The sequence below is a fragment of the Callorhinchus milii genome, unplaced genomic scaffold (assembly GCF_018977255.1).
Source record: "Callorhinchus milii isolate IMCB2004 unplaced genomic scaffold, IMCB_Cmil_1.0 Scaffold10, whole genome shotgun sequence".
NCBI classification, from domain to species: Eukaryota; Metazoa; Chordata; class Chondrichthyes; order Chimaeriformes; family Callorhinchidae; genus Callorhinchus; species Callorhinchus milii.
In genome coordinates, this window is record NW_024704751.1 from 19,781,397 (window position 1) to 19,802,182 (window position 20,786).

Here is a 20,786-nt window from a genome sequence, read left to right on the forward strand (position 1 = left end):
TCCCTCTTGATTCCAACCCCCAGCTTGGGTGCAAACCCTTGACTGTCCAACATCTTGGAAGGTCCTCCCAATGTGAAAGGTGCTATATAAATGCAATTTGTTGTTGATATCGTTGTTGTTGTATCCGGCTCCATCACTGTGAAACACTTCAGGGAGTTACTATGTATGAGTGCTTTTGAAATGTAGTTGTTGTTGTTTAAGAAGCAACTAATTGCAGATTATTCTCAATAGATATAATAGGGCTTCAAAACTAAAGTTAAGCCAATTTGTGGTTCTAATGAAGGAGTAAGGTTTAGAGTTTAGCGCTCTCAAATTGTCCACCGGTTACAATCTTATTGTAAAGATCCCCATCCTTATGTCTTTATAATTCCTCTTCCACCCAACCGGTGCCTCCTGGCTTATTCTCCATCAACACTCGACCCTTTGCGTTTACTTCTAGCTCCTTGGGATGTCCTCCCGACATGAAAGGCGCTATATAAATGCAATTTGTTATTGACGTTGTTAATCTGGAGATGATAATCCTTTGGCTTCCTCACAGCCCGGCTTCCTTGTCTGCTGCCTATTGAATGGATAATGAAAACTAATAGTTATATCCAAGGCTCTTTATGTGGCCACAGGAACAGAGCCACCTATAGACACAAAGCAATTCACTTCCCACAATTCACACCAGGCATCTTTGTGGCTTCCCTGAGTCAGATTGCCAAATTATGTGAAAATGTGTTAAGTGCTACACAGCTGCACAGCTGTTCAGTCAAGTTCAGTAGGAGCAGAGTCGAGTTTGCCTGTCATGGTGGTCCATGATAGGCAAATCGCTTCGGGACGCTACCCCACATGAAGGGTGCTTTATTTGTTTTTCTTGTTGTTGTGGGCCAAGTTGTTGTTGTTGTGGTCCAACTTTTAGGCTGCTGAGGGCCGGATGGCCTATTTGAGATATGTCTGTGGGCCGCTAAGCAATATTTTTGTGTTTCCCTTCCAGAAACATAACATTTAATAATAATAATTATTGTTATTAAATGTTTATTATTATTAATATTATTATTAAAATGACGTGTTATGGAGGGAGCGGGTGGGGCAGATGAAATGGAGGTGGGAGCACGGGATAAAATCAGCCCGAGGGCCACTAGTTGGATCACCCTGACCTAAATTCATTATAATTCGGACTTCTATAGAACTATGGAAAGTAGCAAGGATTATAAATTACAGCACAGAAGAAGACCATTTGGCCCATTGTGTTTGTGCTGACTGTTTGAAGGAGCAATCCTTTTAATCCCATTTGCCTGCCTTTTATCTCAAACCCAAGCAGATTATTCCTCTTTAGATTGCAGCATTGATATGTCTGGTCGCTCTTCATCCATTCTAAGCGATTTTTCTCCCAAGACCTCTCTCTCCACAGCTAGACCATTGAAGACTATTTATCCTTGCTGAGCTTTTCATAGAATCATAGAATGTTACAGCACAGAATTCGGCCCATCGTACCTAAACCTTTGACCTTTCAGAGTCATAGGAGAGTCACAGATGAGAAAAAGCCCTTGACCCATTTGATCTCATCCTTCCAGAACACGCAGAGCATCGAACTGTATCCTCAATTGATCCAGTACCCTCGCCTTCTCGATTAAAAAAAACTTTCTGCATTCTCAAAGCCTGGCAATCGTGTAGCTGAATCAGTTAAAAATGTCACCCATTTATCCAAGTTTTAATGAATAGCGCATAATTGCCCCAAGGAGTTTGGTGAAATAACACAATATTTTCCCCCAGCATGATTCCAAGGTATAAAGAGCACAATGCCTGGCTTGCCGCTCGGCACAGTTTAACCTCTTCAGCAAGTCTCGTAACTGCATTTTGTTCTCAGTTAACAACTCCGCAACATTCCATCCTCAGACATATCAGGAAACATTTGGTCTCAATATCCTTGGCATTGCGTTTGCCAAGGCAGTGTCATTATCATTTGCATTTTTTATTGCCTGGGCTGAGAACTAGAGGAATTAAATGGGAGGTGGCCGTAAATGCAAGAAGCAACCAACCAAGAATGCATTATTAGTTTACTGTGGGTTCCACTGTGATGACAGTGATGACATCGGTGACTGGATGACAACAGATTGGAATCCCAGCCTGTGCTGAGTTAACTGATCTCAGTCAAGCCAACAACTGGGTTTTGCACAAGAGGCCAAAGCAAGTCTGGACCACATAAGAGGAAAAATCAGCCTGTTGCTACTTGTGATCAGAGTTTGACTGTCAGGATCGACCTCTGTTGCACTGCCTCCCTTGGTCGAATTCCTTGCCAATATGTTCACATGGCAGTGATAAGAGGCTGGTAGACTTTGGTTTCATTCTTTAGAACTGAGGTGGTTAAGGAATAATCTGATCAAGGTATTTGAAATAACAAAGGGAACAGCCAGATCTAGCTTTGGTACATCTCTTCCCTCTGGTAGGAGGATCGAAAACAAGGCGATGTTGTGTTAAAATTAGAGCCAGTACGATTCAACATCAGATAAGGATACATTTCTGTACACAAAGGGTGATGAGAAAGTGAAGCCAGAGGCAGCCAATACCAGAAGCAACATCAATGGGATGCTTAAGAAGGCGAATTGGGAAATGAGGTTATTGAGAGGTATGGAGAAAAGATGTGGAAGTGGGTTTAAAAGAGCTGCCGTGATCTAATAAATTGGAGGATCAGACATTGGGTTGAATGGTTTCTTAGAATTTAATGAAGAAATGATCCCTTGGGCATGGAATCACATGTCATCTCTGGATCGTACCTCAGCGTGAGTCCATACCTTGAACAGAGAAAAGGAGAGATATTTGCGGGAATAAAAGATCCAGTTAAAATGACTGAGGTGGTGCTATAGAACTGAATTCAGATGGAGGATTGGATTGAGGTAGATTTTCAGGCTAATAATGGAGGGTGAGAGTGGGCGGAAGAAGTTTTGTGCCCAGACTTCTTTAATGCGCCTGAGGAGGTTTTAATGCGATGGCTCAGAGACAAGTTGGAAAAAGTTGCGTTCTGCGGTCCTGCCAGCCCTCTCTTTGATAGTGTTAATGCACATAGGCAATGCACCAATGCCAAGAACACGTAATGCAGGACATGTGGTTTTATAATGTTTTGTAGTTGTTAAATTCAAACCTAACTTAGCATCTGGAGCGTAAGTAGAATCACATGTGTAACTCTAATGGCAAAAGTAAATAGATAAAATGTCGTAGTCCAATAAAATGTCTCTCGAAGCCAAATAGAAGCCCAACAATCAACCGATACTAACAAGGGCACAGAATCACAGCATGACAGGTCGAGCTGACCTGAAAATCAATTATTTGTTGCATGATGTGGCACAGGATACACTCACTAAATTTAGAACAAAAGGAATAAAAGCATGTGAGGGCGAGGACCTGGTGTATGTGTAAACATTGGGTTCATCTGAACGTTAATCCCCAGAGTGCTAGCAGATTCCACGCACACTGTTATCTCTCGATGCAGGGCAAAGCCACTTGCTTGCAATTCCAGCTTGTGGGTATTTGGACTTGAAGTACAGATTGGCCATGATCTAATAGACTGACGGAATAGGCTCGAGGGGCTGAATGGCATACAACTGTTCCTTTGTGGCAGGATACGGTGAGGAAAAGGACAAGAAGGACCATGGTTTGGGCTAAAAAAACCATAGGCTGGAACATGTTCAGTGTTTGTCTGATATACTGAATGAGATATGGCTGGAGAGTGCCAAGTGTTTGCTTACGTACAAAAGCAAATGGACCTGTGTTACTGCATCATCAATTACTGGCCAGAGTGGAGCTGACAAGGATTTAATGAAAGATGGATGCTGCATTGTTGTGATTGGGAGGTTTGACAGCAAACAACGCCTGACTAGAATGAATCTGTGAATGAAAGAATGAACCTTACATTTGACATAGCTCCTTATCACAGCATCGAAACACATCTCAAAGCGCTTCACAGGCATTACTGCAAAGTGTTGTGACTGTATTTTGGAGGCAAAGGTGGCAGTCAATCTTACAAAGTGAATGATCAATTTTATTTGGGTGATGGAGTGCTGCCAACTAAGCAAGGCTGACATGTCCTACTGCAGGATTGGATCAACCCAGAGTCTGAAAATACTCTTGTTGTGGGAATTCAAATCCTTTGAATTTAATTCAGTATTGTTTTCATTTTGTTTGGATTGACAGTGGCACAAGATTTAAATTCTATGTGTCTAAACAAATTGTTCTAAAGTTTCAGTGATACCTTTGGTGTGGTTTTAGGCAATGCTTCTGTACTAAAGGCGCTGTTTTATCTAGAAATCATTGTTCTTGTTAGCGAGTGATCCCTGATGTTCTTCTGGTAAATTCGGGCCAAATCTGAGCCACATTTCATAATGGTTTAACATAATTTTCTCCAGCAGCCTGAAACTAGAAATATCTCTGCTCTTTCAGTTTCCATTGTGCTTTCTGCGAAATTCTGCTTATTAACATAGCTGTTTGTGTTGCCCAGAGCATCACTGCACTGGACTTGTATTTGACCAACTGAGTCATGCAACTGGTGCAAGAAATGCCAGCCAATACAGTTGAGTTTCTTAAACTCTTTCACCCTTATGGTTTAGTATTGAATGGTCACGGTGTGTCGAGTGGCCACAATGTGATGAGGGGTCATGGTTTGACTAGAATCCTTTGGGAGGAGGTGGTGCCTAAACACTGTCACTCAAACCTACCTCCTAAATCGCCCGAGTGATCAATAAACTGTTGGCTAGAAAACACTCATTTGAGATAGAGCAGATTATCATTGATGCAGGAACCTCCTCCAGCAGCCTGAAGGTGCTCTTACATCTGATTGAAAGGTTTTGATAAGCTTTTCCCAAAAATCTGAATGTTGCTCATAAAATGCATTCTTCCATTCGCTGTGATGTGACCTCCTGCAATAACCCTCCCACCCTGGCCACTCCCTCCACTCAGCAAACACTGACCCAGCTCACGTCCCGCACCCCAACCTCCCAACCATGGGTGGATGAGCTTTCAGCCATTCTGCCCCTACTCTTTGGAACTCTGTCCTGCATTTCCTCTATCTGGACCCCTCTCTCCCCACCCTCAAAACCTGCGTGTTAAGGGCTGCGAGACGCTGCCGTATGTGAAGGGCGCTATATATATACAAATTGTTGTTGGTGGTGGTGGTATTAAGAGCTTTCATTTCAAAGGCCACCTTTAACCTTCCCAGCTCAGGGTCCCAATCAGCTGTGTGAAGCGCTTTGAGATGTCTTCCCGACGTGACAGCCACTATATAAATGTAACTTATTGTTGAAGATGATTTGATAATTGCAACACGATATGGCTTCTTGTAATAATAATAATAATTCTTGCATTTGATATAGCGCCTTATCATGTTGTTGAAATGTCTCAAGGCACTTTGCAGGACATCCAAACCTCCCTGGATGAATAAGGAAATTGGAATTAAAATAGAACAGAAAAAAGGAGGCTTATGATAAATGTCAGGTCCAAAATACCGAAGATAATCAAATAGAATATAGAAAGTACAGAGGAGAACTGAAGAAAGAAATAAGAGGGACAAAGAGATTGGATGAGAAAAGATTAGTGGGTAACATAAAAGGGAACCCTAAGGTATTTTATAAGCATATAAAGAATAAAAGGTTAGTCAAAGGCAGAGCGGGTCCAATTAGGGACCAAAGAGGAAATCTTCTTATGGCTGACATATTGAATGAATACTTCGCATCTGTCTTCACAAAAGAAGAGGATGCAGCCAATCCACAGTATCGGAGGAGAGGGTATAGAAATTGAATAAGGTAAGAATGAACCGAGAGGAGGTATCAAAAGGATTGTCGATGCTCAAGGTAGATAAGTCACTCGGTCAGGACGGGATGCATCCTAGGTTACTAAGAAATGTAAACATGGAAATAACAGAGGCTCTGGCCACAATCTTTCAATCCTCCTTGGACACTGGGGTGGTGCCAGAGGACTGGAAGGTTGCAAATGATACTCCCCTGTACAAAAAGGGGCAGAGGGATAAACCCGGGAACTACAGGCCGGTGAGCCTAATGTCAGTAGGTGGGGAAACTTCTGGAGACGATAATACGGGACAAAATAAATTTTCACTAAGGAAAATATGGGTTAATAAAGAACAGCCAACATGGATTTGTTAAAGGCAAATCATGTCTAACAAACCTGATAGGGTTTATGATGAAGTAACGGAGAGGGTGGATGAAGGTAGTGCAGTTGATGTAGTTTATATGGATTTTCAAAAGGCGTTTGATAAATAATAATAATAATAATAATAATAATCCTTGCAATTGATATAGCGCTTTTCACGTCTTCTAGACGTCCCAAAATGCTTCACAGAATATACTGTAAAGTGAATTGACTGTATATTTGTGGGCGAACGCGGCAGCCAATTGCGCACAGCAATGTCCCACAAACAGTCGATGATTGAAAATGACCAATTTATTATTGTTTTTGGTTTTGGAGGGATTATTATTAGGCTCTGTGTGGAGTAAGGAAACTTGCCCAAGGTTTCGCCCTCTGCCTGGAATTGAACTCAGGTCTCTCACTTGCAAAGCGAGTGCTCTAACCACTGAGCTACAGGACTCCATATAAAGTGCCACATAAGAGACTTGTAGCAAAATAGAAGCCCACAGTATTAAAGGGACAGTGGCAGCGGATACAGAACTGTCTGAGAGACAGAGAGCAGAGAGTGGTGGTGAACGGTTGTTTTTCTGACTGGAGGGAAGTGTACAGTGGTGTCCCCCAGGGATCAGTATTGGGACCACTGCTGTTTGTGATCTATATAAATGACCTGGACTTGGGTATAGGGAGTACAATTTCCAACTTTGCAGATGATACTAAGCTGGAAAAGTAGTGAACAGTGAGGAGGATAGTAACAGACTGCAAATGGACTGGTAACGTGGGCAGACACGTGGAAGATGAAGTTTAATAATAATAATAATAATCCTTGCATTTGATATAGCGTTTTTCACGTCGGGAGGACGTCCCAAAGCGCTTCACAGAGTACACTGTAAAGTGAATTGACCGTATATTTGTGGGCTAACGCGGCAGCCAATTGCGCACAGCAATGTCCCACAAACAGTCGTAGATTGAAAATGACCAATTTATTATTGTTTTGGGGTTTTGGAGGGATTATTATTAGGCTCTGTGTGGAGTAAGGAAACTTGCCCAAGGTTTCGCCCTCTGCCTGGAATTGAACTCAGGTCTCTCACTTGCAAAGCGAGTGCTCTAACCACTGAGCCACAGGACTCCACAATAATGTGGAGAAATGCGAAGTGATGCATTTTGTGAGGAAGAATGAGGAGAGGCAATATACGCTGATGGGACAATCTTAAAGGGGGTGAAGGGACAGAGAGACCTGGGGGTCATATAAAGAAATCTTTGCAGGTGGCAGGACAGGGAGATAAAGCTGTTAAAAAAGCATCCGGGATAATAATAATAATAATAATAATAATAATCCTTGCATTTGATATAGCGCTTTTCACATCGGGAGGACGTCCCAAAGTGCTTCACAGAACACACTGTAAAGGGATACTGGGCTTTATAAATAGGGGCACAGAGTACACAAGTCAGGAAGTTATGATGAACCTTTATATAAAACACTGGTTAGGCCTCAGCTCGAGACTGGGTTCAGTTCTGGGCCCCACACTTTAGGAAGGATGTCAAGGCATTGGAGAGGATGCAAAGGAGATTGACCAGGATGGTACCAGGAATGAGGGGCTTCAGTTATCAGGAGACGTAGAGAAGTGAGGATTATTCTCCTTGGAGCAGCGAAGGTTAAGAGGAGACTCCATAGAAGTTTTCAAAATTATGAGGGGATTCGATAGGGTGAACAAAGAGAAACTATTCCCACTGGCGGGTGGGTCGGTAACCCGAGGTCACCGATTTAAATAGTTGTTAAAAGAAACAGAGGGGAGGGGAGGAGACATTTTTTCACACAGAGAGTTGTTTGGATCTGCAATGCATTGCCTGAAAGGCTGGGGGAAGCCGACTTAATAACAGCTTTTAAGAGAGAAGTAGATAATTATTTGGGGAGGACAAGTTTGCAGGGATATAGGGAGAGAGCGGGGGAATGGGATTGAATTGGAAGCTCTTTTCAAAGAGCTGTTATAGACATGATAGGCTGAATGGCCTCCTTCCGTGCTGTATAATTCTATGATTCTATGATACCATAGCTGTACAACTGCTCCACATTAATACGATCACATCTAAGAAAGATCACCCGGTGTTATTCAATCCAAGACTCTCTGTTCTTATTCAAGATTCCTTAATAGATCCTCTGGAACTCAGCAAAGAAATTCATTAAGAACATGTGTTAGTTATATGAAACAAAATGTTTTGTTTCATATACTGTATACATAATTCACTCCATGGCTGTGTGCGGGACATTGCTGTGCACAAACTGGCTGCTGTGTTGGTCCACAAAATACACTCTTTCAAAGGCAAATTATACAGGGTTTTTTTTAGGAAATAATATTTTGGGATACAGTGTATAGTTTGGGACATGGCATTTGCATGTGCAAGCGTGTGCCAGGGTGGTGGAAGGTGAACTTGGTCTTCTTTTGTCCAGCAATTCTTATGTCCTCACATAAGGAGATTACACAATCACTCCACTGTACAGTATTTCCTGAGAAGCGCTTTGAGACGTCTTGACAACGTGATAAGCCGCAATATCAAATGCAAAGATTATTATTATTATTTTGCACATTTAACCAATGATTGAAACATTTATAACAAACAGACTGACTGATTGGTGACTGCCCCCCACACCCCCCCCAAAAAAAGTAAAAATTCCCTGAAAGGAACAATTTAAAGACTAGCTCATCAGTGCACATGGTGGTACTTCAATACACAACAGGAATTAATCAGAATTTCTTTTGTCTTTTTCAGCCTTTAGAGAGGGGGAAAATAAGAGGCTCTTTTTTTTTCTGATTGTTTTTCCCAAATAATCATTTATTTCGGAGGCACACAAAGCAAGGCACCTCAAACACATACGTCTCTTACACTGTGACACTGTCTGTGAATTACACTGACCTGGGAGGGTTAGAACTGAAGGCTACCTGGTGAGAAACCCGCCACCGGCCACAGTAGCCAGGAGTGATTAAACCGAGAGCTCAGAGAATGTTATAAATTAAAGTTAACCTGCGGAGAAAGAAGAAAAGCTTCCCATCAGTGTTTGGTGGTAAGACACTGCCTCCTATTCGATCAGGATTACATTTTTTTCTCCGCTCTCTGGCGATTTCATAGTCCCATCAGTGCCTCACACACAGCCACATGCTGGTCACTGTAATGAAGAGAAGATGGAATTCCCCAAGCAATTCCTTTGTCTGAAAAGTCAAGTGAAATCTCAGAGGACCATTCCTGCTCCTTCTCGCTACTATGGCTACACTGTGCCTGGGATCACATTTCCATGAGATACGCTGGGTTCCGGCTTGTGGAAATCTCTTGCATTACCTTTCCCTAATAATAATAACAATAATAATCCTTGCACTTAATATAGCACCTTATCACATCATGGAGATATTTCAAAGTGCTCCCAAGTGTAAAGTGAATTGACTCTTGTACTTGTGGACAAAATCCAACTTTACTGTGTGCGTGAACTTTACTATCAAAAGCCTTTCTTATTTGGGGAGGACAAGTTTGCAGTGCTATGGAGAGAGAGCAGGGGAGTGGGATTGATTTGGAAGCTCTTTTCAAAGAGCCATCACAGACACGATGGGCCGAATGGCCTCCTTCCATAATCCTATGATTCTATGATAATTGTAGCAACAAGAGCCACCACTTGCATTTACTCGGCACCTTTGACAGAGGAGAATATCTCAAAGCAATTCACAGAATGTAGCCTGAACAGAGTGGGAGTTTAGGGGGAGGGGAAATGGGTTTATAGGTGAAAGATGTCAAAGGTGCAGTAAAAAGGGGGGGTGGGGGCGTGGGGAGGGAATTAAAAGCCTCCATTGCCCGTAATTCTGCATTGTTATTGTTGTACTGTTAATTTGTTGATATAGTGCTGGTGATAAGTTAAGGTATCGAATGGAATCCAACTTGTAATAATACAAATTAAATAGCTTACCAACTGCTACTGACCCAATCGCCCTTTGTCATTGCTTGTGACTTAGTTTCCAGCAGCAGGAAATGAAGGGAAATGGTGAACAAAACCACACTGACTAACAATAATAAGGATAATCCTTGTATTTATTAAGCTCCTACAACATCTAGAAGGTCTCAAAACACTTCACAAGGGAATACTGGCAAGTGAAGTATTGTGTATTTGTAGGTGAACGTGGTAGACAACTAGCAATGTCCCACAAAAAACAGGAAATGAATGATCAATTTATCTGGGAGCTTGTTAGTCAAAACCTCTTTTCTCCTTTCATATTGTGCCATGGGAAATTCAACATCCACCCAAACAGGCAGACATACACATCTTCATTGCTAATTTTGATTTAGATTTTGCACGGAATAAAACAGTCTTGTGTAAATTTGGTAATCTCAGATGATACATAGGGAAAAAGTGATTTTCTCGCATGTTGAAATCTACCCATTGCTGGCTGTGCTATTGGCAGAAACATCATTGTAAGAAGAAAATGAAGAAGAATCTTTCTAGGTATCAGCCTGGCTCCGTTGGCAGCACTCAGGCCTGCCTCTGAGTCAGATGGTTGTCAGTTCAAACCCACATTAGAATGTTAACTCATATAGTCTGGGCTGGAGTGCTGCCGGGAACATTGCATTGTCAGATGTGCCGTCATTTGGACAAGACATTAAACCGAGGTCCCGAGGCCTGTTAAAGATCCTATGGCACTATTCGAAAAGAGAAGGGGTTTCTCCCAGTGTCCTGCCCTACCATCTCCCCAGATGAAATTGGTCATTCACTTCATGTGGGACATTGCCATGCGCAAATCAACTGCTACGTTCACCTATAAAAACACACAGTCACTACACATTGCGGTAAATCCTGTGAAGTGCTTGGAGATAGATGCCCTCCTGACATGGAAGGCACAATATCAAGTGCAAGACTTTTTTTTATATACAATATTTTTTAAAAAAATTCTATTCATTTGTGTACTCGGTTCCTTTTCTTCATGGCTAGAAATTCTGATTAACATCTGGAATGGAAATATAAACTCTAATCTTGGAGTTGGTGCTGTGAGCTGCCCACTTAGTGGAGCCCTGTAGTTTAATGGTTAAAGCACTCGCCTCACAAGTGAGAGGGTCTGTGTTCAATTCCCAGGCAGGTTGGGCAAATTTCCTCACTCCACATGCCTCTGTTTACCCAGAGGTAAATCGGAACCTGGTTGTTAGTCGAGTGGCGGATTGCTTTTCTGGAGGTAATTTTTTAAAAATGATTTGGTCACTCAATCCATGACTGTTTGTGGGACACTGCTGTATACAATTGGCTGCCGCGTTTCGCCCACAAAATGTACAGTCACTTAACTTGACATTATATTCCATGAAGCGCTTTGTGACATCTCGAAGACGTGATAAAGCTCTATATCAAATGCGAGGATTATTATTCGTGTTTGGGGGAACTCGGATTTCTGCACCTCATCATTCTCCTGTGGGGCCTCAGTTCCTCGCTTCCGTTTCAGTGGCATATTGTGCAATGTTCATATACGTCAGTTATGTTAACACCCTCAGCACACGAACCACTGCCCTGATTCATTGGTGACAAATGCTAAACGTTCTCTTTGTCAGAATTGTTTTTTGCGTGAACCGACATTCCCAGATGCACAAATATCCCCTGTAATTCATTACATCACCACCAGGTGGCGGTGCCCCATCCCTCCACCCAGTTCCACCTTTGATCATCTCCAATGTTTTTCAGAAACTTAATATTAATAATCATAATAATCTTTGCATTTGATACACTACCTCATCACATCTTCCAGACATCTCAAAACGCTTCACAGGATGCACTGTAAAGTTAATTGGCTGTATATTTGTGGGCGAAACGCGGCAGCCAATCGCCCAATGGGGTAAATCAGATTCTTTTTTTTCTTTTGTGGCCCTTAGAGAAAAGATGGTTTTATTTGTTTCAATAGTAATTCTCTGGACTGAACCCTTAGATGAGTGATGGAACTTGTGCACTGCAAAGTCCATGAAAACTTACTGCATAATAGAAATTGGATTTTCCAGTCTCCAGTGGATTTATTAGTAATAACCCACAATTACTAAACACGGTAAATTGCAAATAACAGTGACAATTGCATAAAATTATCCAATATCAATAGTTCAACACCCCTACTGGTGGTTAGTGGGCTTTCCGTGGCGCTCAATTGGCTCCACGGTGACAAACTTGACAACGGAATGTCAGAATCAAGTCAACCCTCTGTGGAGGTGTCAGTAGTCAGTACTGTTAGTACTGAGCTGACAGGTCTACAGTAGTCCAGGGCACTGCTGATGACAGCACAGCCAGCCTGGCTCATCCATAGGACTTGGAAGGGCAGATGAGTCACTGGAGGCAGGGATTCTTCCCGCTCAGCTCCTGTTAACCCTGCAGTCAAAGCCCTAACAGAGAAGGTGGTCCTAGCTGGACAAGCACCAGGAAAGCCTGCCGGGCAGGGATCTCATTGCCAAGCTATGCAGCTTTAGTTGATTAGACTCCAGCCGTTACCCCAAAGCACACTTTGAGTTTCCTAACCCTTGCCTTTTGCCAGTCATTACCCAAACTCTCTGGAATTTGATAAGCAAGGTGTGTCCCTCCTGGGAGAGAGTGTGCATTCTATTATATATGAACTTCCATGTGTAGCTGGGATGCATGGAATTCTCGGTTTAGTTTGGATACTCTTAAGCAGGGTGATGCATTGGACATATACAAAAAAAGTATGTTGTCAAGTATTCAAGTATTGTAAAATTTGTTCGCCAATCATTTGTCAAAATACTGAGAGTATGAAAATATACTTCAGATATTCTGTGTGATGATAATCATGATTTCTACAGCGCCTTTCACTTAAAACAAAAGTCTCAAAGCCCTTCCCAAAATATGATGGATGTGAAATGTGCCAGCAACATCCCATAAACAGCAATGAGGTGAGCAGTGAATTCATTTGAAGTTAATGGTAAATAAGGGATGCGTTTGTGAATGTAATGACTCCATAGTCCTTTGAAATAATGTTGTATCTTCATACCAAATCCTGGGGTTGACAAAGGAATGTGTGATTGTAACCATATTTAGTGGCAGGACATTCCGCCTTTTGTTCTATTTTTCTGAGTTAGATTCGGAATCCAAATCCTGTGGGCAGCTAAATCTCCATCATTGTATTAGTGGTACAGTGCTGGGAATTACATCAACATGTAACTGAACTCCCAGGAAGTGGAGATTAATCTGGTACATATAAGATAGCTCAGTGATGCACTCTTACCTCTAAGTCAGAAGGTGGTGGGTTCAAGCCCCACGTTGGGACTTGGAATCACATGGTTTAAGCTGACGCTCCAATGTATTGCTGAGGGGAGTATTACATTGTCGGAGCTTCTGTCCTTCAGATAAGACATTAAACCGAGGTCCCATCTGCCTGTTGAGACATCTCAAAGCATTTCACAGAATATACTCTAAAGTGAATTGAATGTATATTTTTGCTCTATCGCACAAACAGTCATAAATTGAGTTACCAAATTATTATTTTTTTAAGAAAAAAAAAAATGCCTATCAACTGACAACTGGGCCTCTGCTTACTGATAGGCAAACAGTGGAGCGAGGAAACTTGCCTAATGTTTTGCCCTGGCCAGGAATCTAACCCAGGTCCTCTTGCTTGTGAGGCGAGTGCTCTAAGCTACAGAACTCCAGATCTTGGTTCATATTGCCCTCCTTGTCCCAAATTCACTCCTAAATTCAAATTAGTTCCCCAACTCTGCAGTAGATAATTGAAATGAAAAATGAAATGTTTATATTCTCAGAAGATTTTCCATTTCACCAACAGATGGTCAAAAGTTTCATGGAAATATTTGTAAGCTTAAAATTATCTTTTTTTTACCAATTAAGTCGTTTTTGGACAGATCGGAGCAGTTCAGGCTTACAGATCTGGCAAGACATTTTGTTAATTTCAAAATTCAAGTACTGTACTTTTATTCCCTCAGTCAAAGAACACCCAACAAAGCTGGTTTCACAAATGTCATGACATTGCTATAAATTGCAAGTGGATATATAGGACATTTTTTATTATTGCTTTGACCTGATTTTTGAATAAACTTCAGATCTGGGCAGCATCCTGATGCCTAAATATGTTTTTATGTGTGACTCATTGGCTTCTGCCCTTAGCACTGTCTCTGCTATAATAATAATAATCAGCCTTGCATTTGATATAGCATCTTATCACGGCTTTGAGACGTTTCAAAGCGCTTCACAGAATATACTGTAAAGTATAGTGACTGTAGTTTGTGGGCGAAACACAGCAGCCAATTGCGCACAGCAGTGTCCCACAAACAGTCATTGATTGATAACTTATCATCACTATACGGATTACCTCCAGTGTTCTTAGAATCCCTGCATTTGATATAGAACCTTATTATATCACTGAGGTGTCTCAAAGCGCTTCTCAGGATATACTTAAAGTGGTATTGTGGGCGAAACCTCAATGGTTCATCACGGAAGAATTTTACCACAGCCTTCTCCACAGGAAGACTTGACCACGCAACATGTATTCTCCTTGAACTCACCACAAATCAGCCTTCCAACAAACTACTTGGGGTTTGATAGCCAAATCAATCAGAGAATAAATCATAAATAAGCCTTACATTTGATGTAGGACCTTTCATGTTGGGAGGACGTCTCAAAGTACTTTGTAAGATACACTGAAAGTGGAATGATTGTGTATTTTGTGGGTGTAGTCCGTAGTCTGCACATTGACTCTTTCAGTGGAGCCAGTTACAAAACACGGGAACATGAATATGTATTTAAAGTCTGAAATAATAATGATAATTCTTGCATTTGATAAAGCGCCTCATTATGTCGTCAAGACGTCTCAAAGCGCTTCACAGGATATACTGTAAAGTGCAATGACTGTGTATTTTATGGGTGAAAGTCAGCAGCCAGTTTCCACACAGCAGTGTCCCATAAACAGGCATGAAGTGAATGACAAATCATTTTAGAAATTCCACTAGTGATTTATTCCATTTTCTCAGCATTTCATACACAGTCAATCCACATCACTGTAATTCCCTGTGGAGTACCTCGAGCCATTTCAGTGTTATACATGCTGCATCAAATATAAGGAAAATTAAATCTCACAGGTTCAAGTACCAAAACATATCCTCTATCCACTGGCACCTTAAATTTCAGATGAAAACCCAAAAGGCTCTCGCCTGGATATCTGGACCTTTTACTGTGATAAAGACAAGCTCGTTCCAATTTCATTCTGCCAAAAATGTGTTGAAATGAATAATGTTTGTTCCATACTGAGAACTCCAGAACAGCAGTGAAACTTTCATTACGGCATGCTGAGAACATCAGAGGTACTGAGCCTTTGAGCAGTGCAGAGCAGCTGCTCACTAATGTTATGTTAAAGCTCACACTAAAGGGACACTCGAGAATGACCCTGAGAGGGTAATTAAGTGGGGCTTCTTTGGGGCTAAACTACAAGGTAACGCGCCTGGCAACGGAATATCAGAATTGAGTCCATCCTCTGTGACGGACTTGGTGATCTGATTCCTGAGCCATGTTGCTCTAAATCACTGCTGATGACAAAACCAGCAGGTTGGCTTATCAACAGGAATTGGAGAGCAGAACAATCATTGGGGCTAGGGATTCTTGCTATTTGGGTCTTGTTGATCCTACAACAAAGCCTGCGTCTGGGGTAAGGTATGGTTGGAGGCGGGCAGTGTGGCAGAGGTGGAGGAAAGCGGTCCTGGTCATGGACCGAATATGGAAAAGGAGGGACAGCTGTCAGTGGAACTTGATGCCTAGGTAATGCATTGTTTACCAAGCAGTAAATAGGTGCACATCACTCCATGCCGAGCACATGTCACAGCCCATGAGTGTTTAATGCTGATAGTAGGTGCAATAACTGGTAAAATAATCCTTTATACAATAATCACTTCTCTCCCCAATCTTCCCGGCTGTTTTCTACACCTTCCTGAGTCTGTGTGAAACCTTGGTGTCCTCTTTGATCCTCAGCTCTCTTTCCTTCCTCACATCCAGGCCCTGAGCAAGATGCTTGTCCTGAAGTGCGGCTAAAATTCTTATCCACTCCTTCATCTTCCAGGCTGCATTTCTCCAATGTGCTTCTCACCAACTCCACTGCCCACAAACTCCAGCTCACCCAAGTTTTGACCACTGGCGTCCTTACCTGCACAAAGCTTCACTGTCCATCCCCACCATCCTCACCAGGCTCCATTGTCTCCCTGTCTCTAAGCAGATTGACTTCAACATCCTCTCTCCCATCTAGAAATCCATATGCCATACCTCTGTGACCTCCCACCTCATTCTACTCCTCGTCTGCTCCACTTGGCAAAATCAGGCTTGTTGCACGTTCCTCACCCATTTCGATCCTCATTGACCATTCAGCCACTGTGCCCCTAACATCCAGAACTCCCTTCTTTAGTCTCTCCACTCATCACCTCTATCTCTATCAGCCTCCTGAAACCCTATCTCTTCAACCGTGTCTACAACTTCCGCTCTCCTCTCCCCTCCCTCAACCTCCTTGTTCGGTTTCCGACCTCATACGTTTGAAGCCTTCTGAGTCGTTTCCTGTACGTATAAGAGCAAGCTGGTGTTATTTTTATCAAGAGCCCAAATTCATCCCTAGGGAATGTTCTTGCATAACTTTTTCAAAAAAAAAAATTTTGTAATAGATAGTTGGAAAACTCTCAGAATATTGCGAAAACCACAGCAATGTTTGATCCAATTACACCAGAACTTGCCCTTTTTATCCAATATTCTGAGACACACAAAGCAAAGGATCATTACAGGTTTTGGGAATAAATCTATTTTACTTTTTTTCTGGTTAAAAACACATTGATTTTCAACAGATTTCCAGGTCACATGTTTTGACCTTTTGTTTCTGAAAGGAAAGTTACATGAGCATCGACTAGACACAATGGTGCTCTTCAGACTCAGAAAGGGATGTCACAGCGGGGACCTAGTGTGTAAGGTTTGAAAAGGGATTGATAAAATAATCCTATTGCTTCCTGATGTGCTCAGACAATAGGGCAATTTCAGGACAGACACCAGGAAGTTTTTCTTTAACCAGAGGGTAATTAACGACTGCAACAACAACAATAACTTGCATAGGGACTGACATAGACGTTGAGTGAGGGGAGAGGTGGTGGAGGAACAAGATTACAAAGGTGGTTTGAGAACAGGACATTGATAAAGCGTTTAAAATAATAAAAGCTATCCTTGCGTTTGATACACAGCCTTATCAAGTCATTGAGCCATCTCAAAATACTTCATGGAATATACTATATATATTTTGTGGGTGAAACAACTGTGCACAGCAGTGTCCCACAAACAGTCGTGGATTGAGTGACCAAATTTTTAAAAGTGGTCGCCAATCGACTAACAACCAGGTTCCTACGTACTGCTGGGTAAACAGAGGCGAGTGGACTAAGAAACCTTGCTGGGGAATCGAACCTGGGTGCTCCATTTTAAAAAGCAACTTGAGGCTGCTATTAAAATAAGAGAGTGGCTCAACTAGAGATGCAGAAATGGGGAAAAAGAACCTAAAAGAGACCTTGGACCAAATTGAAAAACAACAGATGATTTAAAAAATGTTGACAAGCTAAACGGATTGGGGTCAGCTCAATAGTGATCGTGGAGAGACCTGACAAATTCATGAGAATGTTTAGATTCCATATCAAATTGTCAGAGCAAAAGCAAGTATATGACAACTTTCAATCACAATAGTTTGGACGATATCGTTCCTACTGGATGCCTTTTGGAATTTCGTCTGCCCAAGAGTTCTTCCAGAAGAAAGTGGAGGAGGTTGCGGAGGGCATGGAATGATATCAATGATATTTTGGTGTATGGTGCTTCAAGTCAAGAGCATCACAGAAGATTCAGGCCAATGTCACAGAAGTTCAATTAAATCAGAGCAAATGTAAATTTGCCAAAATGTTACCTTGAACATATAGTACCCAGGCAAGGACTTAAAGTTAATAAGGAGCAGCTTTAAGCCATTGTGAAAATGTTGCCTTCCAATGACAAGAAAGGAGTAAAAAGATTTGTTGGCGTGATCAATTGGTTGGGAAGACTCATACTCGATGAGCAAACTTGATGGAACCATTAAAAAAGTTATTAAAAGGCTCAATCAAATACCAATTAGACAGATTTCTTTTAGAAAATAATATTTTGGGACATGACGTGTATTATGGCTTGGGAGAACCAGGCAACTTTGGATCTAAGGTTCCCAAAGCTTTCCATTCTGTTGTAGACTGATCCATACAGAATTAATTGCTGTCAACATCTCCATTATTGTAGCACGCGACTACCAGAATGGCAGAAGGTGAACTAAATGGACCTTGTTCTTTTTTTGTCTCGCAATTCCTATATTCCTATGCAGAACGGACTGAAGAACAAACAGGAAGAGATGGTGTGGACCAGTGCGTGGAGGTCTATATCAACCCGGTTGTACATGATGAAGGTCACTGAAAGGTGGGCACATAGAAAGAAAACACCAAGGACATCCAGGCCAGGAAGACCTCACCCTGAAAACCTGTGAAGACAGACGTTCATCAGCAAACACCAGAGGAGGTAAAGAACCGAACCAGTGTGGATCGATCTCAAGCTCCTCATACACGTTTTCAAATCCTTTCATACTCTGGCAATTCCCTACCTCTCCGAATCTCTGACCTGCTCACCCCCAACTCACAACCCGCAGCCTCCAATTGACAGGCTCCGGTCTTTTGTATGTCTCTCATGCCCCCCGTTCCACCATCAGTGGCCACGCTTTCAGCCATTAAACTTCTAAACTCCGGACCACTCTTCCTCCATCCCTCCATCTTGCCCCCTCTTTCCCCATCTTCAGGTTGTGCCTGAAGACCTTTCTCTTCAACCGTGCCTATGGTCACCAACCCCTCCCCATGGCTAGGCGTCGTGCTCGGTCACTGTCAAGGCTCTGGGACGCTACCCTGCGTGAGGGGCGCAGTAATAATAATAATCCTTGCATTTGATATAGCGCTTTTCACGTCGGGAAGACGTCCCAAAGCGCTTCACAGAATATACTGTAAAGTGAATTGACTGTATATTTGTGGGCCAACGCGGCAGCCAATTGCGCACAGCAATGTCCCTCAAACAGTCGTAGATTGAAAATGACCAATTTATTATTGTTTTTTTGTTTTGGAAGGATTATTATTAGGCTCTTTGTGGAGTAAGGAAACTTGCCCAAGGTTTCGCCCTCTGCCGGGAATTGAACTCAGGTCTCTCGCTTGTAAAGCGAGTGCTCTAACCACTGAGCTACAGGACTCCAGTATAAATGCAAGTTGTTGTTGTTGACGTACCCTCTAAAGTCCGGACAGACTCACTGAGCAAGAATAAATCCGATTACACGCACTGTACAGCTGATTTTGAAAAACAAAGAGAGGGGAAGGTAGACAAGAAAAGAAGAAAACATTTAGTATTTTATTTCACTGTTTCAGGAACAAAGCATTTTCCCCCAAATGCAGAGTCTCAACAAGCTATCTCATGTTAAAGTACAAGTTATGACAGAAATAGTCTCACAGGCTAAGACTGGGTAGAATTCGGGTTCGCTTTATGTGGTGTTCTGAATTCAAATGATCATTTTACCGATCAATTTTACCAACAATTTGTAACACACAAAAAACAAACAATTTGCACACAAATATGAATGTTACGGAAAATTGTACTTCCACAATTGCAATAACTTTCTGTGATGATTTATTCCTAATACAATAAAGCACAAGTTATAACAAGGATTCCATGTCAAGTTGCCCTTAAAACTCTTATTCTGAAATTACTGCTGTCTATTGCTCAATGACAGCGGGTTTCGGGAAGTGTTGGCAGAGCTTAAGAGCTGTCTTTCAATAATTGATATTGTTTTGCCAGATTGCAGCATGAGTTTGTTTAAGAGGTAATCAACTTGTAAAGAGAGCAGCCGTGAGAGTAACACAAGATGTAAAGCGAGAATCTTCACCTCTACCTTCTCCCTCCTTTTCCAAATCTGAATCATTAATAACAATAAGCGCATTAGATAAACCACCTTATACTGTTGAGAATGTCTCAAAGTGCTTCATAAGGTTTCCGTTAAGTGTAGTGACTGTGAAAGAATGTGCCAGCCAACTTATGCACTGCCCCACAAATAGCCATGAAGTGAGCATGTATTTTATAGGCGAACAAAGCAGACGATTTGCCCACAAACAGCCACAAAGTGAATGACCAGTTTTATCGGGGAGATTGTTGGGTAGGACACCGGAAGAAAATCCCTTCTTTTTTCCAGTGCCATAGGATCCTTAACATCCACAGAACAGGCATAAATAAGGTCCTCAGTTTAATGTTTCATCCGAAAGACGCACATTCGACATTGCAGTGCTTCTCCAGTACTGTGTTAGAGTGTTAACCTAGACTGAGCTCAAAATCCTCACGTGGGGCTTTGGGAATCATTGCTCCTTCTCCTTGGTCAACTGCAGGGTTGACGTCTGTGATTCTGTAGGAAATATCAAGGGGAAGAAAGTATCTGGAGAGCAGAATTAAACCAGTTAATATTTATCTCTCCCCGTCTCACTGCAATGCATTCCATCAAACAAGAATTTAAAGAAATAACCTGCATTCTTATATAGCCACATCAACTGAATCCGTCTCAAATAACTTTACAATAATTATTGTTAAGTGTAGTGGCTGTTTTTTTGTA